Below are 24,413 nucleotides of genomic sequence, written 5' to 3'. Positions count from 1 at the left end.
GGTCACAGAGTCTCTGGTTCCGAGGAGGTCACGGAGTCTCGGGCTCCTTGCGAGGTCACGGAGTCTCAGGTTCTGAGCGAGGTCACGGAGTCTCAGGTTCTGAGCGAGGTCACGGAGTCACAATAAGAGTAACCCAATAAAATAAAGTCTTAGTTCTAAATCGCAAGCCTCTTAAACATAGGGGTAGATAGTCCAGGTTTTATTGAAACTGGAACCTTAATTCGAAGTACAGTCCACAACTCATCGAATAATTCTACTAGAACAGAATGTTAAATGTCAGGTTCCTCAGAAACGTTGGGGGACACATGTTGACGTTCTGCACAGCAGGGGAAGTACAGCGAAGGCCATCAGAGAGCCACTGTCCACTCTCTCCACACTTTGCATCTTTGCAACACAAGTGAGCAATGTCTCTCACTTCTGTAGGTGCTGGGTTTATAAATAGCGCTGGTTGAATGGCCCCATCTCTGACTACCCCCCCCCCTGCCAACAGGACTAACACGGTTCGGGTTCGGACACCATATCGCTGTCTGAAACATTGCTGCGTACATGTTGTTGAAATGCATCCTCTGTTGGCGGCAGATCTTCCGAGGCTGCATCTGTTGTCGATGCAATTATGAACCTCAGTTCTTCCAAGTTTGTGCGCATCAGTCCAATTTCCTTTTTTCCATATAGCAGAAGTGCAAATTCTCTTGCGACTGGCAAGGACTCTTCCAAGCTGGCAGAGTCCAAATGGGCCAGACCTTTGAGCTCGCTGAGAGGGGTCTTGAGTTGGGTGAATGCTTGTTACGATGTGAGGTGCAGGTGAAAGAACGATACGTGGAGAGAGGGTTTTCTTGCAAAAATAAACAGGCGTTTTATTCTTAGCCTTCCACATTATTCCACAGAAACACAAACTGCATGCCTGGTGCTGCGTTCACCAGCAAGGAACAAACACGAATCCCCCTCCCCTCTCTTCCCAACCACATTTATAGCAGACGGCCCGCCTTCCCACTCCAACCTGGCCAATCAGGTCATGGTTCTAAAAGCGGAGTGAAGGCTTAAATACAAAATTAAACACTGTTGTCTACCTTTAATAAAACCCTAAAGGCTTAAGTAAATTAATTATTGCATCGCCATAAATATGATATCTTCAAGAACAACAGGGTCTGCTTAAAACGGATAGTTTTTAACTTAATTGACACTCATAAAATCACACGTTTCCTGACCAATCGCGTCCAAGACTCCGCCTACTCATACGGCACATATAAGGAGTACTTTGGAGACAAGATGGCCTCCAGGTCTGAACAAAGGAAATGGTGCTTGTGTGTTTTACAGACTGACAAACGAATTTAGATGCATTTTATTAGTTTGTCTATGTAAACTGTTTTTATAACTTTAACTGAAATAAAGGCAACTCAGAAAAAACATGTACTACCTTTCCCCGAGCCTGTTTTTCAGGTTTCAGGCTCGAAAATGACATTCCCAGAACAAATGACTGTAACTTCACTTCTAAAAGGTTTATATGAATATTTGTTGTTATCAAATCAAGGTTACATCTGTGAGTTGGATGTAGAAGTGTCAGAATAAATATAGATGTTTCTGTGTCAGAGTAAATTCAGATGGAACATAGCAAAACAATGTAAATTCCTGTCTCCGCCTAAAGAAAACCCATTACTTATAGTGAAGACCAACCTTGAATGATGGGTTAGTAGCCTAAAAGCTTTAGGAATCCAAATTATAACATATAATAAGTACCCTGTATCAAGATTGAGGCAAAACAAGTGACATTTGACCTTTTTAGAGAGGTTTATGAAAATAAAGTCCAGGCGGAATAAGCTTTGGGCACATTTGGGCACATTTGGTTCCATCAGTGCCATTTGACCTTTTTCAGATACCAGACTATACAAATCATTGTATTACATTGAATAATCACTATAGGTATTCATTCCATTAAAACAATTAAAAAATAAAAAATTTAAATAAAAAAAAAGATTCTTAAAAAAATATTAAAAATATTTGTCTGAGTGTGTATAAAAAAAATCAGGGTCCCCGTCGGCGGGGACCTTCGGGCTTAACAGGTTTTTTAACAAACAAATAGTTAAGACCAACATGTTAGTGAGGGAGTGTGTGTGCTTCCTCACATTGCTGTTGTCTTTCCTATTCTGTACTACTTGTTGTGCCACAGCCAGTGAGTGCACGGCATGCTGGGAGACAGTTGGACATGTCTTTTCCAATGTTCTCACATGTGGTGTTGACGGGGACATATCTCTCTCTCATTCCATGGCCTGCATGCATGCACACTATGAACCACACATTGAATTGCGTGCATAATATATGAGCAGTACTTCCACACCTCATCAGACGTCACAATGATACATCTGGCAGAGTCATATTCCCGCATCATTGTGAGGTCTGACGACACAGGTGTGGAAGTGCTGCTCATATATTATGCAAGCAATGACATGTGAAGAGTAAGCATAATTCAGCATAAAGGATGTACAGAAACACTTTTTTGGAAAAATATGAGAATGAAGAAAGGTAATTGAAGATGAGAAATGATTGTATGTATAAATGTAAATGTATGTAGGAATAACTTGCATAATGATTTAAAGGACAATCATTGATCAAGTAAGGGGTGGGAATTAATAAGCATTTGCTTCCTCCTGCTCCCTTTCGGACACATATGATTTATTATTATTATTATTATTAATATGAAGACATTTTTTGTTTTTTTTGTTGAATATACAAATTATTACCATGAATGTGGATAAATACTGTATTATAACAATACGGTATTCTGTTTTTCACATTTGTTATTTGTTATTTTTTAATCTGTTCGAAATAAAGACTGAAAGAAAGAAAGAAAGGATGTTTCAAATTAATTCACCCAACCGAGAAATACTTTTGAAAGGAGATATACTCAACACATTTCTATGCAGTGAAGAGGTCTCCAGTGGTTTAGTGCACACCATACCAACATCAGATCGTTTTTACATCTGTATACTTATATCATTAGGATAACATGTCCCTCACAAGTTGCCAATTTGAAGGTCTGTTTTTCAAACTATTATTTCAGTCAAAGCGAGTCTTCAGAACAGAGTACGTCAGTAAACTGAACATCATGGTAAGAATGAGAGCACAAACAAAATGTGACTACAATATTCATAGCTGTCCGTGTAATCATACAAGTAAAATCACAAAGAACTCAGATATTTGGAATTTCGGGACTTTATTAATGAGAAAACAAAAGTACAAAACAAGTTAAATATCAGAGCAACGTCTAGTTTACAAAGCTAAGAGAAAAAAGCTCCCTCATTCCTAAATACTAGCAGAAAGGCATCGATAGGTAAAAGCAGCCCGTCAGGATCTCAGCTCAAATTAATTATAGTACAAAACAGAGAAAAGAAAGATATTTTGAAACAAAAACATAATCCTGATTAATTTAGAAAAACCTCAATTCAATGATCGATCAGACAGAGAGAAATGTACAAAGTATTTACACAAATGGAAACTACACTTTGTACTGGGGCGTATATTTAGGAGCGTGTGCACTTTTAGAGACGTAGCAACCAGATGGAAATACATTACATGTCTCTTGTGATAGATACTTTTAGCCAAAGTGACTTGCATACATTCTGTACTGTGGACACTCCCCACAGGTCTCCCAGGGACACGACATGCTGACTGCAGTGGGGATCGAACCGGTGCTACAATAATCTGAAGATCAGCGCACTATCCCATGTGCCTCTCAGTGTAGGTTCAAGTATGTCATACAAACCACAATCATCCATTTCCTCACGCAGCATAAATGTGTGAATTTCCCTCAAGCCACATTTGTACATTCTTAAAATATCTATGATTCATTTAACTGTTTTGTAAAAGACAACTTTAACGACTATGATTATGAAGTAATTTGTATAATAGATTGACTTTGTAAAGGTTATTATTTGAGTTCATCTGACCTGCTTCTCAAAATAAATGTCCCTTTAAAATGATATTACTTTCACCGCTTGCTATTCTTTGTAGCCACAACGTGTCACAGAGATTTAAGAAATACAACAAATGAAAAGAGGATTTTCAAGGCAGCAGGTGGACAGTTTCAGACGAAGCACCTCACTGCGGGTTCATTGAGGATCTAGTTTCTCAGAGAGCTCAGAGCTGGAGGCAGGGGTTTGGAAATTAAAGCAGAGAAAAAGTCTAAATGTTTTAATCCACCGTCACTTGTACGACACTTTTAATTGACCAAAAAGAGATGATTCCACTTTAATATACAGCTTTATATCTCTTTCCACTCCCGAAAAAGCCGTTCAGATCATCATATACCGTCTTGTCTATCTTTAGTTTAATAACTACTTTAGTTATTAAATAATTACATTTATAAATTATTATTTCAATCATGAAAACTGTTCTTATTATACATCCATGATGAAAACAGACGAACTACGTCCTTTGTGAAGAATCCAGTAGCTGTGATGCGATTGGTCGGCTGCCGTTACGTCACAGGTCCACACAGCGTGACAGCCAATAGCAGCATACATGCAAATCTGATTCAAAAATAATTCCCGGGAAATCTTAAATTTCGCGCGTAATATCCTCTCTCCGTGTCAGATATCGGCTAGAAACCATATTTATGTATGTAGCTTGTGAACAATAATGAATGAGAAGGACATGAATAGCTGGATATATATTCTAGAATCGTTTGAAATGATAAAAGTGGAAGCAAAACGGGACAAGATGAGAAACGGGTTTTCGGTGGATATTAACGCGGAGTGTTCCGAGAATAGATCGACCGGATCTTCTTCTTCGTTCTACATCGCTAGCACCGTGGACATTAAACATATTTTCCACAAGCGGATTGACTGTCCAAATGACCTAACAACCCCCCGGATTGTCAACAATAACCGGGATAGTGCAGACATTGAAGAAGGAACAAGTTAAGGTACGTCATGTGGCATTTGTAAGGGGATCTGGGGTCGTTTTGGAGAGTAGATGGAAAGCTGATATGCTATGTTGTTGTGGGTACACATCTAATTCTTTAGCAGCTGCCCGTAGTAACCTGGAAGATGTTTCGGACATTAACAGACTTAACATAACCCTTTTATCATGCATTTGGTCGTGTTTATTAGTCAAAATGTCGGAGGTTGTCCCTCTCGTTTCGATAGGCTTATTTTATTCACATTATGTTACAAGCTGGTTAACATTAAGCGTTATCTAGCTTCTTATCAAATAGTGACATTAGGTGAGGAGGATGTATGTGATTTTAGTGACACCATTTGTAACCTGAAATGCAACTTAATTTAGCTACATCAAGCACGCGGAGGCTACCATTGTTGTTACCGGAAGTGCAAAACCGTTCTTCAAAATAAAGATGAATGCTTGAAAGGAAAAAGGTATCATATGTTATAGGTGATGGGAAGATGTTGTTTTGTAGTTGGTTAAACACCAGTGACTAAAAGAACTGTGCTGCTTAATACAACATAGTATTACCACCTGACACCCATTGGATTAAGGCCATGCAAAGGGTGTATTAATCCAATTAATGTGGTCCAGCCTTCAAACTTTTTATGTGGCTTGGGGGGCGGGGCTTACCAAAGAGTAGTTTGGCATCCTGAGTGACAGACAGAAATATAACTCAACACTTTCTATACACAATACTCCCGAGATTGGTGGGAAACCAAACTGATACCAGCGACATCATTGTACTTTTCAAAGTTCAGGATAAAAACTTGAACTTTCAAATCAATTGTATTTTTTGGAATGACCGAAACTCATGACCCCGATATAGCTCCATACATTTCCCCATGAAAACGGCCCTATATTTCAATTTTAATGTAAATACTGCTTTTTATTTTGAAAGGGACTCAGTGCAGCCATGGCTCTATTTCTGTATTTCCGGTATTTTACCTTTGAGGCATCACACCGCGCCTGGTCGGAACAGACTTTCTGCACACTTTGCGCTATTAATGCTGCACAGGCTGACAGTGCTTTAAAGCACCGAGTTTCTCTGTGAACACCCTGGTAAGAAACTCACTGAATTAACTGCTTTAATTCTGTCCACGAGCAAACTCATGCGAGGCTTGGTGAGCGTGGGGAGGGGGATGGGGAAATGTTGCTCCAACTAGCTAAACACTGCAGAAAGAAGCTAGCTGCTGTCCCAGGTAATGCCACTCCTTTTTAAAACCACCATTAACCAGCTCCAGGTGAATATTTAAACATATACTATAACGCAGAAACATGCACAATGCTTCCAACTACATGCATGTTCAGTCACAAGTCAATACAGTCACTTGTTTGTACTGTATTTTGAATGAAAGGACTGCCCTGGAACCATTGATTTAATTAGATATTTGTCTAAATTTGCAATTTAATTTTTTTTTTCAGGTAAAAAGAAGGCTGGAGCTGGAAGCAGGAGAAACCCAGGACCTCCAGGATGGAGACAGGACCTCCAAATCCAAACAGCTGGTGGCCCCTCTGTCCCAAACACCAGGGAAGGGTAAGACTACATTAATTACTTTATTTAGTAATTAATAGCTAATGTTCGAGTCCTCTGCGACCAACGTGGTTGATACTGACCTGTACTTTTGTCTCAAACTGTCACATGACTCAAACTTTGTGATTACTATGATAAATAACCCCGGGAACTTGACATTACTTAACATTACATGACATGTCAATTGTTAGCTGCAAAATGTGCAATTTTGCTGCTAACTACATTAATTACTTTATTTGGGAATGGCTATATACAGGACCGTCCTGCACAGAAGCCCTGAAATGGCTTTTTATGTAGTCTACAGAAATATGGATATAATTGGTGTACAATTAACGTTTACAGCAGGATAAATTACAAAAATGTACAGCATACTACATACAATTCAAAAGACGGTTTCTCCGATTTCTAAAATAAAAATGCCGGCGTAGCCGATAAATGATTTGTGTTGCTTTCAATGCAAAATCGCTACACGTCAACGAAATGTCGGCGTATTCTTTAAAAAAAACCTTCAGTTTTAATAAAACCGAGTAGTCTTTAAAGTATGCAGTGATATCCTTTACAAGTAAAACATTGTGCATTGGAAAATATAAAGTAGAAAATGATTGAAAGAACATAAAAAAAAAAGACTGGAATCAGCATAAAAAGCTAAGCAATTGGAAAGAGATTTAATTGCCACAATTTTATATTGAGGGGAAACTCGTTGAAAATAATGTTGTCGTGAGAATATTTATCTGTGAATCCTATCCCTACATTACCACCCGCGAAACTTGCTTAAGCATGCTATAATAGCCCGGTCTGTATATAGTCATTTGACGTTCGCTGCAGGACCGTCCTGTATATAGCCTCGGCCACTTTATTTAGTAATTAATAGCTAATGTTCGAGTCCTCTGCGACCAACGTGGTTGATACTGACCTGTACTTTTGTCTCAAACTGTCACATGACTCAAACTTTGTGGTTACTATGATAAATAACCTGGGGAACTTGACATTACCATTGGTGGTCCGTGAGCGCCCCCTAGTGGCCCGCGAGTATATTGGTAACATTTCACATTTGAAATAAATAAATGAATTTAAGTTTTCCGCACTCTCGCGGGAATATCTCCGCAATGGAGCGAGCTTAAGTTTCACTTTCGATTGCATGATATAGCCCAGCGCAACACCTTCGTCACACATGTTGCCACTTGTTTGTTCTATTTTCAGGCGATTTGTAATCTGTTCTAGAAAAACGATGTGATTTTGGATATTTGTGAAGTTAGGTGGTCCGCGAGTGTTTTTTTATTGATTAAGTGTCCTTGGTATGAACAAGTTTGAGAAACACATATGCCAACAACTTGCAACGTGTTAGACGCTATCACCCAAAGCGACTTACATACTCGATACTGTGGGCAGTCCCAACAGGAGCAAATAGTGTCTGAGGGACACAACGACATGCTGACTGCAGTGGGGTTTGAACCTGTGCTCCCCTGATCTGAAGATCAACGCACTTCCCCACTGAGCCACATCCTCAATTTGAATTCTGCCAAAGTCCCATTATGCTGCATCTGCATTTAAGTTAAAAAGAGCAATTTGAATTGATTTTAAAATGCATATACAAAAGCAAAAATACGAAGATAAATGTTTTCAGTTTTAAGGAGTGGTGAGTAATGACGTATTTTGCAGGCCGACCCGGAAGTTAGCATGGCAAGAAGCAGCCTCCATTTTAGGTCACATGGAGGCGTGGGACATTTACTAATGGGGTATTTACTGACCTACTTTATGTCTTCAACTTGTGTTTACCACAGACCTTATTTTAGGTATCTAACTGGCAACCTGTTCCGGTTCCGGTTCTTAACGGTTCTCAATTCCGATTCTTTGAGGGGTAAAAAAATGATACATGCTTCTTCCACCAAAAAAATTACATTTATTGGAGAAACTTTTACACAGGTTAGTTTACAGTAATATTCACATTAATCAGTTTATATTCACTGCTATGTAACTGTACCCTGAGAACCACTGAAGCTACCCTAACCCCCCCCCCCCCATTTAAAAACAGTTCTTGTTGAGAAAAACAAGCATATCTGCCTCTCAGGCATACCGGGAAGAAATGTTTGAACATTTTAAAGTAAAATGCTTCAATCTGGTGTACTTTAAGCAGAATGACAAGAGACTAGTACAACTCTAAACACCCATATGAAAAAGATCAGTTTACATTTTAATAATTAAATAAGTATGTGAACATAACCATATCTTATTCATATCTTATTTTACTATTTTATTTATGCATATTTTTTTATCTCCAGTTTAAAACGATGGTCTGGTTTACTGTCCTATAGTTTACATTGGAATGATTTCAAACCTGTTTTATCCCAATAATTATAAAGGAGTGCCTTGGAAATATGTGTTTACATAAATTTGAAATCTAAACCCTCAGAGTCCTTCACCTCACTGAGCTGAAGTCATCAGCCTCTCAGTCTGACTGGAGAGGACTCTCCTCCACATCATTGTAGAAACATCTTCTTCTAATATCCGTTAGCGCAGCTAGCACCAGATGCTAATAACAACAGCACCCTCCCTCGCTCGCTCCCACGCTCACTCGCACGTTGGCTGTGAGCTGCGGTTGCCAGATAAGCCAACATCCCCCATTCTCATCACTTGCAGCGCCCATCGTACAGGGCAAATGAAACGTGTAACCGGGATGAAAAGGGTGTTACATTTACTTAATTATGAATGTTGTTACATCAAGGCCGAACATTAGGATGAGCACCAACGGTCAAAACATTTTTTTTCTCCCAGAGCTGTCAGCGCAGCGCCTCCACAGATCTGGCGCCCTAGGCGAACATTTATAATGCCAGTGCAACGGGCCGGCCCTGGTCTCAGGTTACACTGTAGGAAGTGTAGGTACAACGCTACATTTCCCGCCCGCTGCAGTCATACAGTAGGCTACGGAGAGCGGAGAGAAACATTTCCTCAGGCATCGAAAAGCAGAACCGAAATTCACATTTCTAAATGATGCCGTTGGAATCGAAATGTTGGAACCGGTTCTCGGTACCCAACCCTAGTCATGAGGTCAAGGCAAGATGTAGTAGAAGTAATTGGGAGAGGAATCGAGCCGTGTAATTATTGGACACCAGTTGTTTTGACCTAGCCAAAGCATTCGACACTAGATCACCACATTCTGTCTAATGTTATGTCTCGTTTCGGTCATAATGCCATTTGCTGGTTTCAGAGTTATCTAACCGACGGTACTCAATGCGTCAGGCTGGGTAGTACTGTCTCTGACCCTGTCACCTTGGAGAAGGGAGTTCCACAGGGCTCTATTTTGGGGCCTTTGCTCTTTTTATTATATGTAAACAATATTTGCAATCAGATGCAATATGCTGGTGACACTATTGTATACTCATGTGCTCCTTCTCTGGAGATGGCCGTTTCCAATTTTAAATCTGATGTCATCACGCTGCAGCACGCACGTCTTGATTCCAAACTGCTTTTGAACAGTAAGAAAACCAAAGCAATGCTTTTTGCTCCCAAGTCAGCGTCCTCTTGCCTCTCCATTGACACCCTTGATGGCGTCTCCGTTGAGTTTGTCGATACATACAAATATCTGGGCTTTTGGTTGGACAGAAATCTGAACTTCAAACACCACTTTGAAGTTCTAACAAAGAAATTGAAATTCACTCTTGGCTTCCTTTACAGACTTAAATAGATACCATCTATAGATTTGCCTGTCCCACTGTTTGGCCCAACTTGACCCACTCTCCCACGCTGCGCTGCGTTATATATCAGATGCAAGCTGTATAGCCTAACTGGATGGTCCTCACGTAGTATGCGTAGGATGCAGCCTTGGTTTTTATTAATGTATAAAGCCATTTTAGGAAAGCTTCCACTCTACATATGTGCCAGATTTGCCCCAGTTTGTGACTCTCACAGCCTCAGACCCAGAGCCTGGATACGGGTCCAGGTTCCTGCCGTGCGGACTGAGGCTGGAGAAAGGAGTCTTTTTCATTTTGGTCCTTGGTCTTGGAATGACCTTCAATCCCGCCTCAAACTGAGGGCACTTGTCTCAATAGCCTGTTTTAAATTGAAGTTGTCTGAGGTCCTTACCTCCAGCTGCTCTTGCAGTAATGAGTAGTACCTTTCTTACTGTCCTAATGTGCTCAATGTAGTGACTGCTTTTCGTCTTTTGTTTACTTAGTTATGTTCTCTGTATTTTATATGTTTGTGTTATGTGTAACGTTGCTGCCTTCTTGGCCAGGTCAGCATTGCAAATGAGATTCTATCTCAATGCTTTTATCTGTTTAAATAAAGAAATAAAATGTTTTGACACGCAACAGTTCAATGGATGAACGCAATGAATTGTGGGACGGCATTATCTCTATTTTTTCCGTAAAGGATGGTCCAGTGAACCCTCCCTATGCCAGAGTAGATAAGAGAGGAATCAATAAAGTGATTGAATTTGACTTCTCATGGACTAGGATACCTTCGGCTCATTTGACTCGGTACGGAAGCAAAAAGACTGGCAGCTTTAAATCAATTTAGGTTTGTTACGTGCACTTTCCAGCACCACTATTCATTGTGTATTGTTAAGTACTTCGTAGTTGTCCAAAGTTGCATTTATACGTATTCTTTTCTGTTTTTCTGGAAGTACCCATCACCTCCCAGATGTTTCCCACTTCCCTTTTTTCTCTCGCCATATTTCCCGTGAACCGCTGGATTATGATTATCTTTTATTCCTCTCCATAACTTTTCCTGAAAGCCTTGCTCTCTGTCAGTCAACACTCTGGACCGAAATAGACTCCAAACATGTCTCGCTTTGAGTATCCATTTTAGAAATCCTTTTAAGAAGTAGCATCTCAAATAAAAACGAAAAATGTCACCTTCCCAGTCCCGCCGGTCTCTGTGAGAAATCGCGCTTTAAATCGAGTTAGATATTTTTGTATGTGCACTTTCCAGCACCACTATTCATTATATACGGTTAAGTACTTGTAGTCTTGTAGTTTTTCAATACCTGCACACTTCCCTTTTTCTCGCCACATTTCCAGTGAACCGCTGGATGATTATCTTTTATTCCTTTCCATATCTTTTCCCTAAAGTGTGTTAACTCAGTGTTTTTCAAAGTGGGGGCCCCGACCCCCCGGGGGGCCGCCAGGGGGCACCGGGGGGGTCACGCAAAGTTTGGGGGAAAGGGGAATTTTTTTCTTTTTTAAAGTTACATATATTTTTTTTAGATGTTAAATAACTGCATATCAATCTGTGTCCTCCTTTGATGCCAATCTTTTAATATTTTTTATTTCTTCATATTTTATTTTTTTGTTTTTAAATCACACGACCGCCCTTCAAGCCAATCAGAATCGAGCTGCCGCCGCTGAGAGTGAAACTGAGTATCTACTCAGCTTCTGGAGCAAGTGAGAGCTATATGTTTCGCTCTGCAGCGACGAGAGCACGGATGTAGAAAGTATTGATGTTTATATATATGAATATAAATATGTTTATTGTTAATATTACTGTTGAATATTATATATAATATTATTAAGGCATACGTAGCTTTCAAAAATGCTAAAAATATATGTTAATTGTTCATATTACTGTTCAAGATTATATAATATTAAAAAGACAGAAATCACTTTAAAAATGCTTTAAAAATATGTTTAATATTGTGTTAAGAATGTTTATAACAGAACACACAATGAATGACAAACAAAAGATGAATACAAAAAATGTTTAGAAGAATAACTGATTATTAATACAAATATATATTAAGAAAATGTATTAAGCTGTACGATTAATTTGTCATATTCTCATCATAATGTACTCATCATTTAAAACCGATTGCAACAGGGGGGGGGGTCCCCGCCAGACGATAATGCGATATGGCAAAGTTTGGGAACCCCCGTGTTAACTTCCATGCACTGTTTCTGTTTCCGTTTAATGTTCACTTTGGAGTTTGATTGTGAAGAACCGGAAGTGTTACCGGATGTTGTGAAGTGTTACCGGATGTTGTGAAGTGTTGCCGGATGTTGTGAAGTGTTGCCGGATGCTGTGAAGTGTTACGTGTTGTACGTGATATCTGAAGATGGCGTCGCGCTAAGACGAAAGTGTGTCTTATCATCGAGTAACCGTCTGCTCTCCAAACTGGTCTCCATTTATGTAGATTCTTCAAAAGGAAGCGTCTCAAATGTCTCCCGTTCTCTCCGCAGCTCCCTCCGCCAGTCCCGTAGCCCGCCGGGCGATATGTGAGAGATCTCGCTTTGAAACGTCTCTGGGTTTGTTGACGCGGCGGTTTGCAGACATCATGAGGCGCTCTCATGACGGCGTGGTGGATCTGAACTTCGTGGCCAACGAGCTCAACGCCCCGAAGAGACGCCTCTACGACGTCACCAACGTCCTGGAGGGCATCAAGCTCATCAAGAAGAAGTCCAAGAACTACATCGAGTGGTTGTGAGTATGAGTGGCAGTGTGTGCGTGTGTGTGTGTTTTTCTGTATGTGTGTTTCTGTACATGTGTGTGTGTTTCTGTACGTGGGTGTGTGTGTGTGTGTGTTTCTGTACGTGGGTGTGTGTTTCTGTACGTGTGTGTGTGTTTCTGTACGTGGGTGTGTGTTTCTGTACGTGGGTGTGTGTGTGTGTGTGTTTCTGTACATGGGTGTGTGTGTTTCTGTACGTGTGTGTGTGTTTCTGTACGTGTGTGTGTGTGTTTCTGTACGTGGGTGTGTGTTTCTGTACGTGAGTGTGTGCGTTTCTGTACGTGTGTGTGTGTGTGTGTGTGTGTTTCTTTACATGGGTGTGTGTGTTTCTGTACATGGGTGTGTGTGTGTTTCTTTACATGGGTGTGTGTGTTTCTGTACATGGGTGTGTGTGTTTCTGTACGTGGGTGTGTGTTTCTGTACGTGTGTGTGTGTTTCTGTACGTGTGTGTGTGTTTCTGTACGTGTGTGTGTGTTTCTGTACGTGTGTGTGTGTGTGTTTCTGTACGTGTGTGTGTGTGTGTTTCTGTACGTGTGTGTGTGTTTCTGTACGTGTGTGTGTGTGTTTCTGTACGTGTGTGTGTGTTTCTGTACGTGTGTGTGTGTGTGTTTTCTGTACGTGGGTGTGTGCGTTTCTGTACGTGTGTGTGTGTTTCTGGACTGATGTGTGTGTGTGTGTGTTTCTGGACTGATGTGTGTGTGTGTGTGTGTGTTTCTGGACTGATGTGTGTGTGTGTGTGTGTGTGTGTGTGTGTGTGTGTGTGTTTCTGGACTGATGTGCGTGTGTGTTTCTGTACTGATGTGTGTGTGTGTGTGTGTGTGTGTGTGTGTGTGTGTGTGTGTGTCTGTACTGATGTGTGTTTCTGTACTGATGTGTGTGTGTGTGTTTCTTGACTGATGTGTGTGTCTGTACTGATGTGTGTGTGTTTCTGTACTGATGTGTGTGTGTGTTTCTGGACTGATGTGTGTGTGTCTGTACTGATGTGTGTGTGTTTCTGTACTGATGTGTGTGTGTGTTTCTGGACTGATGTGTGTGTGTCTGTACTGATGTGTGTGTGTGTGTGTGTGTGTGTGTGTAGGGGGGGTGAGGTGAACGCGGCAGCAGATGTGGAGCTGAAGGATCTGGTGGAGCAGGAGAGGATCCTGGACGAGTTGATCCTCAGCTGCAGGAGGCAGGTTCACCGGCTCTATGAGGACCAGAGCACTCAGAAATATCCTCTGCATTTCAATTCAGCTTCCTTTTGTTGTTGTTGTTGTTGTTGTAGTTGTAACCCAATGTGACCTTTAGTTAGGGCTGCACGATATTGGAAAAAACTGACATTGCGATATTTTCTTCCCCTGCGATATGAAAAAATACAGGAATTGAAGACGAGACAAACCGTCCTTTCTTGAACTTGAACGCTAGACAATTTTTTTTTAACGATATTTAACCGGATGAAGGATTTTAGTCTCGGACTTCTGGATCTTAAGTTATCAGAGCAACGAGCTGATCGGATCACGAGAGCCGGGCGAGTTTTCCTTTTGTAGAAAGCAGCGAAAGAATTGCAACATGACGCGTTTGAGTTAATTAGCCTACTTAATATCGCACGTCCTAAAAAAACACGATTATCGTCACGACATATCGTGCAGCCCGACCTTTCGTCATCTATCACTACTAGCTTTGTCAACAACTTTTAATTCAGATTCAAGGCTTTATTGTCACCAGAATCTTTTTTAATAATAAAAAGAAAACGGATATTGTGCGCATTAGCTACAGTGTAGATATGGCAATGAATATCTGAAGTCCCAGCAGAGCAACATGAATATATAGAAGACAAATAAACCAATACAAATAGTGAAGGAAATAAAATAGAAATAAAATAGTGCAAGAGAATGTTTTGAGATGTGCAAGTAAATACAAATATTTTTGCTTTGTTTTTACTGTGCTCTCATTTCACCTACGTTACTCTCATCTGTTTTCTGTTATGTTCATGTTGTATATAGTTATTTAGTGCAGTGGTTCTCAAATGGGGGTACGTGGACCCCTAGGGGTACGTTGGGGTACTGCAGGGGGTACGTGAGATTTAAAAAAAAAAATGAAAGTTAATTAAAAAAATAGCATGCATGATTACAAAAATAATCTTAAGCAAGGCAAGTTTATTTATATACCACTTTTCAACGCAAGGCAATTCAAAGTGCTTTACAAAAAATGAAAGACATTAAGCATTAAAAAAGAAAAGCTAATAAAATAAACATTAAAAGGAAAAATACTTGGATAAAAGTTACAGTGCAGTTTAAGATATGAATAGTTCAATTAAAAGCAGCGACAAAAAGAAAACATTTCAAATGTGTGTATTGCATTTTATAGTTTTTCATAATATATCATTTCGATTCACTTCAATTGAAAAACTCCTTGGAAAAATCTGTTTTTAGAAATGTGGTATTTTTTTCATGCATAAGTTAATAAAGGACACACTGATGATATTTTAATTATTTATATAGGTTTTTTCTATCAAAAATGTTGGGGGTGGTCAGGGGGTGCTTGGCTGAGAAGATGTTTCAAAGGGGGTACAAAGGGGGTACATCCTCCAGTCCACTATGTCCACTATGTTTCTTAACCTCGAGGACCACGTTTGCCTATCTGACCTACGAGGACGTCCAACAGATTCCCAGCCTGAAGGAGCAGACTGTGATCGTGATCAGAGCTCCAGCTGAGACGAAACTGGAGGTTCCCCACCCAGAGGAGGTACACGCATCAACACAAGCACTCCATTACATGCGTCTGTTCTTAATAACATGTTGGGAACATCCTGAGTGTCCTCTTCCAACATGAGAGTAGCATGCTAACAGAGGTATCAACTGTAGCTGTGAACATGACAGGATGCTTGATTACCTAGAAGAGCATCAGGACTGTTTGAGGCAGATGATAGCTCTGTGATGAACATGATGACTCAGCCTCTATGGAGAGAGACATCAAGCATGCTCATTTCTGACGTGGAGCTAATCTGAAGTAAACATTGATACTGCTTTCTACTCCTCCATCTTGTGACTGTGTGACTCCCTCTCTTGATATCAGCATGTAAAGGACACTGCTCAGGAACTAGTCTCTGTATGTGAGGACTCCTTCCCTTCAGAGAGGATCCCAGATACATGGATCCTGAGGCTGAAGCTCAAGCCGGGGACCAGGGAGATTTTTTAACATAAAACTACATTTTTAGTACTTTTCTGTTTGTTATTTTGAGCAAAACACTCCAGAGACATGTTTTTTATATATTTGTATTAACGCTGTCAAAATTATCGCGTTAACGGCGGTAATTAATTTGTTGAATTAATTGCGTTAAAATATTTAACGCATTTAACGCGCAGAATGGCCCGCCCCATACGTGCCACCAGCGCCAGGGTATGGCTGGGGTAGGCTGCACCCATACCCTGAAATGGCTTAGCCCCACCATGAGACATGATGTTAAAGTAAGCAAAATAAAGTCTGCCAACTCGTGCGGAGTAACTTGCACAGACAGCAGTTAGTAAGACTGATTTCAGTAGCCACTCGTCTGGAAATACCGAAGACCAGAAACGGTTTTGAAAACGTCTTCTCAATAGAACATCTTTGATAATGTCTTCTGGCCAATCAGAATCAAGATAACGGCGTGGTGTTGTTGCAGGAAGTCCCGACGGAGAATACTTTTGCTGTAGTACAGGGGTGCACATAACTGGTACGCAGGTTATGTGCGTAATCTGACGTACTTGTGAAGCTTTTCCAGAAGGCGGTTAGATCACCGGACGACAGAGTCGGTCTCCGTGTGCACAGACAGGCTGCTGTTAACGTCGGTCTGAACAACGGAACTGTGCCAAAACTACGCCAACCGGCTGCGGAGGGAGACTCCCCCCTTCACTGGAGAACTGCGCTGAAACAGCTGATCACAACGTTCACACTCTGTGGTCACGAAGTACTCCACTAGCCCCCCCCCCTCTGTCGACTTTCCTGAAGTACTCCACTAGCCCCCCCCCCCCCCCCCCCTCTGTCGACTTTCCTGAAGTACTCCACTAGCCCCCCCCCCCCCCCCCCCCCTCTGTCGACTTTCCTGAAGTACTCCCCGTTGATAGAAATCAACACGTAATGAATGAAGACGCCACGGTTTGATGATTGATAGGTGTGTGGGCTGTCTTTCATTTTGACATGCAGACAAATGTTATAATAAACATAGATACTGTGTTAAATGGATATATCCGCCTTCTTTCATTTATCTTTCCATTCCCAACAATATACATAAATACATGGCATATTTTGGACATAGTTCGAATGGTGATTAATCTGATTAAAAATGTAATTGTTTGACAGCCCTAGTTTGTATACATCTGAGATATATATAATATATTTCTTAAAAATAGTATGACGGGAGATCTTTAATAAAAGCCCTTTGTTTTCCTTCTCCTCAGAGTCTGCAGGTTCACCTCAGCAGCACTCAGGGTCCCATCGAGGGCGTTCCTTCTGCTCTGAAAACTCCCTCCGTTGGGGGCCACGGGGAACTACTTTCACTCCTCCTCTAACGGAAAGACCTCCACCCCCTTCGTGCCTTGCTCACCTTTCGTCCAGGTGTCTTCCAAAGGTGAGTCGGGCACTTTAACATCCCGTCGTCCATCTCTAAAATGTTGCCACCGAGAGACATGTCCATTGGTCAAATCAGGACCGTTTTCTTTATGTTCGATTGACTTTTCGAGGGGGAGAAAAAGACGACCACGAATAATGACCATAAAAGCGTTTGATGTGGAAGTTAGTTTACAGAAGACACATGAAGAAGAAGAACATGGAAATGAATAGAAATTGTAAAAAAAAACACAAATCTAAATCTTAGAATTCGACACTACGAACCCTCATAATAATAATAATAATAAGGGTATATTTAAGTCCAACTGGTTATGACCTTACATCCCACAGGAGGAGACGTGGTGTAAAAAGCAGTTAAGACTCTTAAAGGTAGGTAGGTAAGAATGGAGAAACCAGCTCGAGCGCGCTCAGACTGGAAAGTACGCAGCCGATCTCCTTCTTCCTTCAGACTTCCTCTCAGAGCCCCGCCTCCAACACGAACGCGCACATGACCAATGTGCAGATAATCTGTGGCCAGATGGAAGGCTGACAGGCAGGTAGGATGATTGGTCGTGCTTTTACAGCGCCACGGCTTCCACAGATGAAATATTTTAATGTATTTATTGTCAAAGCATTTCATATATTCATTGCTATCGGGACGTTAAGAGCATTCCATGGAAGAAGTGTTTCTGAAGTTAATTACCGACCCCCGCCTTTAAGGAGGCAGGAGACTACAAAAAGAACAGTCATGATCCCATTGTGAAAGCTATCATGGCAATTCCATCAATTTTCAAGCCTCTGCTTTTGAGAGGGAAAGAGGGAACTGGTCTATCGCCCAGAGTTCCCGTTAGCCGCTAATTACCGGACTATGACCGGTAAAATATGCTGAAGACCGGCAAATCTAAATCTCTCCGGTCAAGGTGTCCGGTCAAAATAATTTCCCCTTAGCGCAATACCGCTTCAGTTGCGCCACTTATGTGACAGACAAGAAGAGTCAACTCTAATGTCTAACACTTAATGTGGAGAGAAAGATGTCCTGGATGGGTTGATTGTGCGTTGATCTGTTGGTAATGCCTCGGGGTTCCGGCGGGCATGTAAACAAATGCATAATGCTGCGCTACACTTTGCGGCCTCACCCGGTTGCATAGCGACGCTTATTGTTGAGGTGTCTTTTGATAAGCAGGTAGTCCTATCATTAGCTAGAACTAGCTGGATCTGATCGATATGGATATGAGTAAAATCTGACGAGAGAGAGATCAGCCGGTGAGCGGACACACACACACACTTCAGGTTGAATATCACACGTAGCTATTTTAATTGCCTCTCAAACTACCGTAACTACTTTTGAATAATGTAGTTAATCCACTATAATTAGTTTGTTTAATATCAAATCATCAATTAGTTTGAAAGCTCAATAAATAACAAAGAAGACCTTTGACCGGCACTTTTAAAATCCGGAAGATTTAAACTTTAACGGACGTGTTGCCGGGCAACGGGAACTCTGCTATCGCCGCAGGTTGAAATGAGTGAAAAGCCAGAAGTCCTTGATTTAGATGCATGAGCCGAACGTGCGAGGGATATATTTGAAGATGTTTCACGCAGAGCTCACCTCAGCAAACGGCTGCGAGTGGCGATGGAGAAGGATTACATAAAACAATGATGGATGCAAACTAAATGCCAACACACATCTGAGAGATTGTACTTAAAACTCTTTCCTCATCTGGCTTTTTTTTAAAGGCTTAAAAGACTGGAATAATCTGTGCAAATGTATTAAATATGTATTTACTGTTCTGCAGATTTAACATACTATTTCACCTCCAGTTGAGTCGGTTCTGGTTATTGCAATATATATGTAACCACTAGGAGGCAGTGTGAGCCTTTTTAACGGTTTAACGGTTTAAGGCAGTGGTTCCCAAACTTTTTCAGGCGGGCCCCCTTGGGTAATTGGAAATGCCCTCCCCCCCCCCCGGTTCCCATCTATATTGGTAGCATTAATTGTATATTGTTGTAAAAACATTACATGTTCTCTGCTAATAATAAGAAGATACAACTATAATTGTATATTTTATTATGGATTACACATGAACAAAAGTGCTTGTAATAGATTAATTACAAGCACTAATTAAAACTAGTAGGCCTTCTTCCCGGAGTAGATTTTTAAATTCAAGGTATTTTATTTTGAGACCGCCACTCTCCGTTCATTCTCAATGTTCAGCTTTGATCTGTATTTCGTTTTGATGGCAGCAACAGCAGAACAGCCTCTCACACAAGTAGGATGTTGCGAAAGGCAGCAGTATGCCCACAGCTCTCTGACCAATGAGATATCTTCGAGCAGTGTTTGTTTACAATTTCTTTCCGAGCACCCCCCTGCAGTACCTCCTCTGACCCACCAGGGATCGCGACCCACAGTTTGAAAACCACTGGTTTCAGGGCATCTGTGCAAACGTATCGTATTCAACTCAAATTCAACGAGGTCCAGTTAGAGAAAATGTCCCATGCAAAGGTCCGGAACATCAAAATGTCTAAGTTGCTTTATGAATGAGTGTGATATGTACTGAAGTAGCTGCAGCTTTATCAGCGTCTGCATGTAATCAACAGCTGACTGCCAATCAATACGAAAGTAACATTCAAAAACAACAATATTTATTGTCAGTTAACATTGAACTCTACAGATACACAGCTAAACACTGTGGATGTGTGTAATGTTCCTCTCGGCTGCATTTAAAAATAAAATGGAGAAAATAAATGAAATAGCTTTTGAAAATATGTGCATCTTAAAAGTGCTTAATTTTAGATAAATAAAATAAAGTGTAGCAGCACCTTGAGTTTCCCTTTTTCTTTGTAACCGTTTCACATCATGACTCAACAGTTTCAGACGATTATAGAACATATCAGTCTTTACATCATAACAGCTGAACAGTTTAAAGTTTCTCTTTCTTTCCCTCTTATATGCAGTCCCTCTCTCACTTTTTCATTCAGAGCGAGAATTGAGCTGGAGCTTATTGTCCTGCCAGGAGATTAGATCTGGGCTGAAATGGTGTCAGGGCCATTCTCACACACATGCAGGTGCTCATTGGTTAGCCTCGGTTAGCTCATTAGTTAGCCTGGGTTAGCTCATTGGTTAGCCTGGGTTAGCTCATTGGTTAGCCTGGGTTAGCTTATTGGTTAGCCTCGGTTAGCTCATTGGTTAGCCTGGGTTAGCTCATTGGTTAGCCTGGGTTAGCTAATTGGTTAGCCTGGGTAAGCTCATTGGTTAGCCTCGGTTAGCTCATTGGTTAGCCTGGGTTAGCTCATTGGTTAGCCTGGGTTAGCTCATTGGTTAGCCTGGGTTAGCTCATTGGTTAGCCTGGGTTAGCTCATTGGTTAGCCTGGGTTAGCTCATTGGTTAGCCTGGGTTAGCTCATTGGTTAGCCTGGGTTAGCTCATTGGTTAGCCTGGGTTAGCTCATTGGTTAGCTCATTGGTTAGCCTGGGTTAGCTCATTGGTTAGCCTCGGTTAGCCTGTGCTGGAACCGTATTTAGTTTTCATTTGATCCTGGTGGTCTGATCATATCGGGCTCTGAGACTGCTTGTTGTGACCTCAGTTCTGACTTGAGAGGGAATGTTTGTTCAAACTCCTTTGTGTTTTGTCTCATCGTGGCGTGTTGTCTCTTTTAATGAGCGCCCACGGTCTCTGAACAAATGAGACACAACTGGTTCTGAGCTCCCAGTGGGCCGGATGAACACGAACGAGTACCACTCAGGGTTAAAAAGCTCTGTTCTCAACGTCCACGTTCCTCTTCTTGGAGAGCGCCATGTGGAATTATTTGCTCTGCCGCCAACACGCCTGTTCACTCTCCTCTCCGCTTCTCTCTGCAGTGCTCTCGTCTCTTCTTCTGTGTTTCTCTCCCTGTATCACTCGCTCGTCTCTTCTTCTGCGCTTCTCTCCCTGTATCGTCTCGCTCGTCTCTTCTTCTGCGCTTCTCTCCTGTATCGCTCGCTCGTCTCTTCTTCTGCGTTTTCTCTCCCTGTATCGACTCGCATCGTTCTCTTCTTCTGTGTTTCTATTCTTTGTGTTTCTCTCCCTGTATCGCTCGCTCGTCTCTTCTCTGCGTTTCTCTCCCTGTATCACTCGCTCGTCTCTTCTTCTGTTGTTTCTCTCCTGTATCACTCGCTCGTCTCTTATTCTGTGCTTTCTCTCCCTGTATCTCTCTCTTCTCTCTTCTTCTGTGTTCCTCTCCCTGTATCGCTCGCTCGTCTCTTCTTCTGTGTTTCATCTCCCCCTGTATCGCTCGCTCGTCTCTTCTTCTGTGTTTCTCTCCCTGTATCGCTCGCTCGTTCTCTTCTTCTGTTTTTCTCTCCCTGTATCACTCGCTCGTCTCTTCTTCTGGTGCCTTCTCTCCCTGTATCTCTCTCTCCTCTCTCTTCTGTGTTTCTCTCCCGTATCGCTCGCTCGTCTCTTCTTCTGTGTTTCTCTCCCTGTATCGCTACGCTCGTCTCTTCTTTCCTGCGCTTCTCTCCCTGTATCGCTCGCACTCGTCTCTCTTCCTGCGTTTCTCTCCCTGTATCGCTCGCATTATATCGTCTCTTCTTCCTGCGTTATCTCTCCCCTGTATCGCTCGCCATCGTCTACGTCTTCTGTGTTTCTCTTCTTTTGTGTTTTCTCTCCCTGGATCGCTCGCTACGTCTCTTCTGCGTTTCTCTCCCTGTACTCACTCGGCTCGATCTCTTCTTCTGTGTTTCTCTCCCTGTCTCACTCGCTCGTCGTCTTTATTCTGTGGCTTCTCTCCCCTGTATACTCTCATCTCCTCTCTTCTTCCTGTGTTTCTCTCCCTTATCGCTCGATCGTCTCCTTCTTCTGTGTTTCTCCTCCCTGTATCTGCTCGCTCGTTCTCTTCTTTCTGTGTTTCTCTCCCTGTATCGCTCGCTCGTCTCTTCTTCTGTGTTTCTCCTCCCTGTATCACTCGATCGTCTCTCTTCTGTGCTTCTCTCCCTGTATCTCTCTCTCCTCTCTTCTTCTGTGTTTCTCTCCCTGTATCGCTCGCTCGTCTCTTCTTCTGTGCTTCTCTCCCTGTATCGCTCGCTCGTCTCTTCTTCTGTGCTTCTCTCCCTGTATCGCTCGCTCGTCTCTTCTTCTGTGCTTCTCTCCCTGTATCGTTCGCTCGTCTCTTCTTCTGTGTTTCTCTCCCTGTATCACTCGCTCGTCTCTTTCGCCCCCTGTCGGCGGCGGTTAAAATAGAATAGCCCCGTCTAAATTGAATTCCCCTATTAATGTATTGATTATAGGTCCGGGTCCGTATAGGTCCGGGTCCTCCTGTTGCCGACCCCAGGTCTATATGATGAAAATGGTGCCTTTTTAAAGGTGAAGGGTACTCTAATATAGAAAAGCAGGAATAACGGCAGGTAAAGCACAGAACTGAGGGAGTGTATGGAGCGTAACATCTCAAATGTGAATGTTTTTAAACAACTTAAATTTGACAGAAAATGCTTTAAATGGAAATAAGGCCATCAGAAAAGAGTGATTTTAAAAGCGATGTGAACAAAGGTTGTGTCGAGTAGAGAGGGTTTCCGATACTGTATTTACTTGCCACTCATGTCCTTTTGTGTAAAGCACTTTGAATTGCCTTGTGTTGAAAGGTGCTGTATAAATAAGCGTGCCTTGCTCCGCTCAGGGAATGCTATTAAAGGAAATAAGGCCATCAGAAAAGAGTGACTTAAAAGCCATGTGAACAAAGGTTGTAGAGGGTTTGGGTTTCTGTATTTACTTTGTAGTCTGCTCAGACTTGCTTTGCGCATTTAAACATTCACCGCTCTCTTTGCTCTCCTCCCATACCCCCTTTCCAGACAAAGATAACCGTACCTCGGGACTCGATAATACCTCCAACACGCCGCCCGGACCGACCCTAAACCCACCTGCAGCCTCACCCGTCTCCCCCATGCAAACCTCCCTCCAATCCCAGAGTTTTGTGACCCTCGCCCCCCCCTCAGCGTTCTCCGTTGACGGGGGGGAGTACATCCTGAGTCTGAACGAGGAGGAGGAGGGCATCACTGACCTCTTCTCTTCCTTTGAACTGGACCATTTGCCCATGGATGTGCCCATTCTGTGAACAGCTGATCTGGAAGTCAAGTCATTTTGGAGACCGGGATATCGTGGAGGAAATATAAAAGAACGACATGTACATCCTGGACGATGTGATTTACTGACACTCGGGTACGTGGAGGAGATATCTTATACCCTCCTCGTTGACTTCAGGACTCGGGAAGTCAATAAGTGTCCTTCAGCAGAATCTGAGCATCGCCGTCTCAACACGGGACTATTTCTTGACCTTTGACCGGTCCCTGGTATACTTTTTTTTTTAAAAGGACATTTTGTGTTGTGGTCACATCGAAGCCTTCACAACACACACTGATCGTTTGGAATTTAGTGTCAAGAAGTGTTGATTAAAAGCGTTTAAGAACCCACATGTCTTGTCTTGACTCGGCTGCATGAGATGCAACTTTTTCTTTCTGATAATCGATTCCAAAACCTGAACTGGAGCGATCTGCTGATACTGATCCTATGTTAGTGATGTTTTCTCCGTGTCTTTGTTCCCTGGAATAATACACACGGTGTGTAACATGACGCCCGAGTGTGTGGCCTGTCATGAGTGGTTCAATTCCACCGTCCATTAGCTCCCATTTTAGAGCAAGACGTACCAAGTACTGAATTATTAATTAAATGCCCAAACGGCTTTCACTAAATTAATTAAACAGGCTTTTCCCCAAAGTGACAACCCAGGCTCTTTTAAGGTGGACCAGCTATTGGATTTGTATCTCGGCAGATATCTGTCGATCTAGTCTTCAAAGAATCAATATAATATTACAACACGATTTACATGCATGCAGTAATCTTAAAAATAACTTTAAATCTGATTTTGATAGCTTATAAAGTTGTATTTATCATTATATCATTTATTATTTATTA

At 41.8% G+C, this 24,413-nt stretch overlaps 1 pseudogene; it reads left to right on the top strand.

The window, feature by feature from the left end:
- The first annotated feature begins 4,713 nt into the window (after window positions 1-4,713).
- On the top strand, window positions 4,714-23,911 carry LOC117454903 (transcription factor E2F3-like; annotated as a pseudogene).
- Window positions 23,912-24,413: the final 502 nt, after the last annotated feature.

Source organism: Pseudochaenichthys georgianus, chromosome 11, assembly GCF_902827115.2.
Source record: "Pseudochaenichthys georgianus chromosome 11, fPseGeo1.2, whole genome shotgun sequence".
In the NCBI taxonomy this organism is placed as follows: domain Eukaryota; kingdom Metazoa; phylum Chordata; class Actinopteri; order Perciformes; family Channichthyidae; genus Pseudochaenichthys; species Pseudochaenichthys georgianus.
The sequence above is the reverse complement of the archived record's forward strand: the minus strand, read 5'-3'. Positions and strand labels throughout refer to the sequence as shown.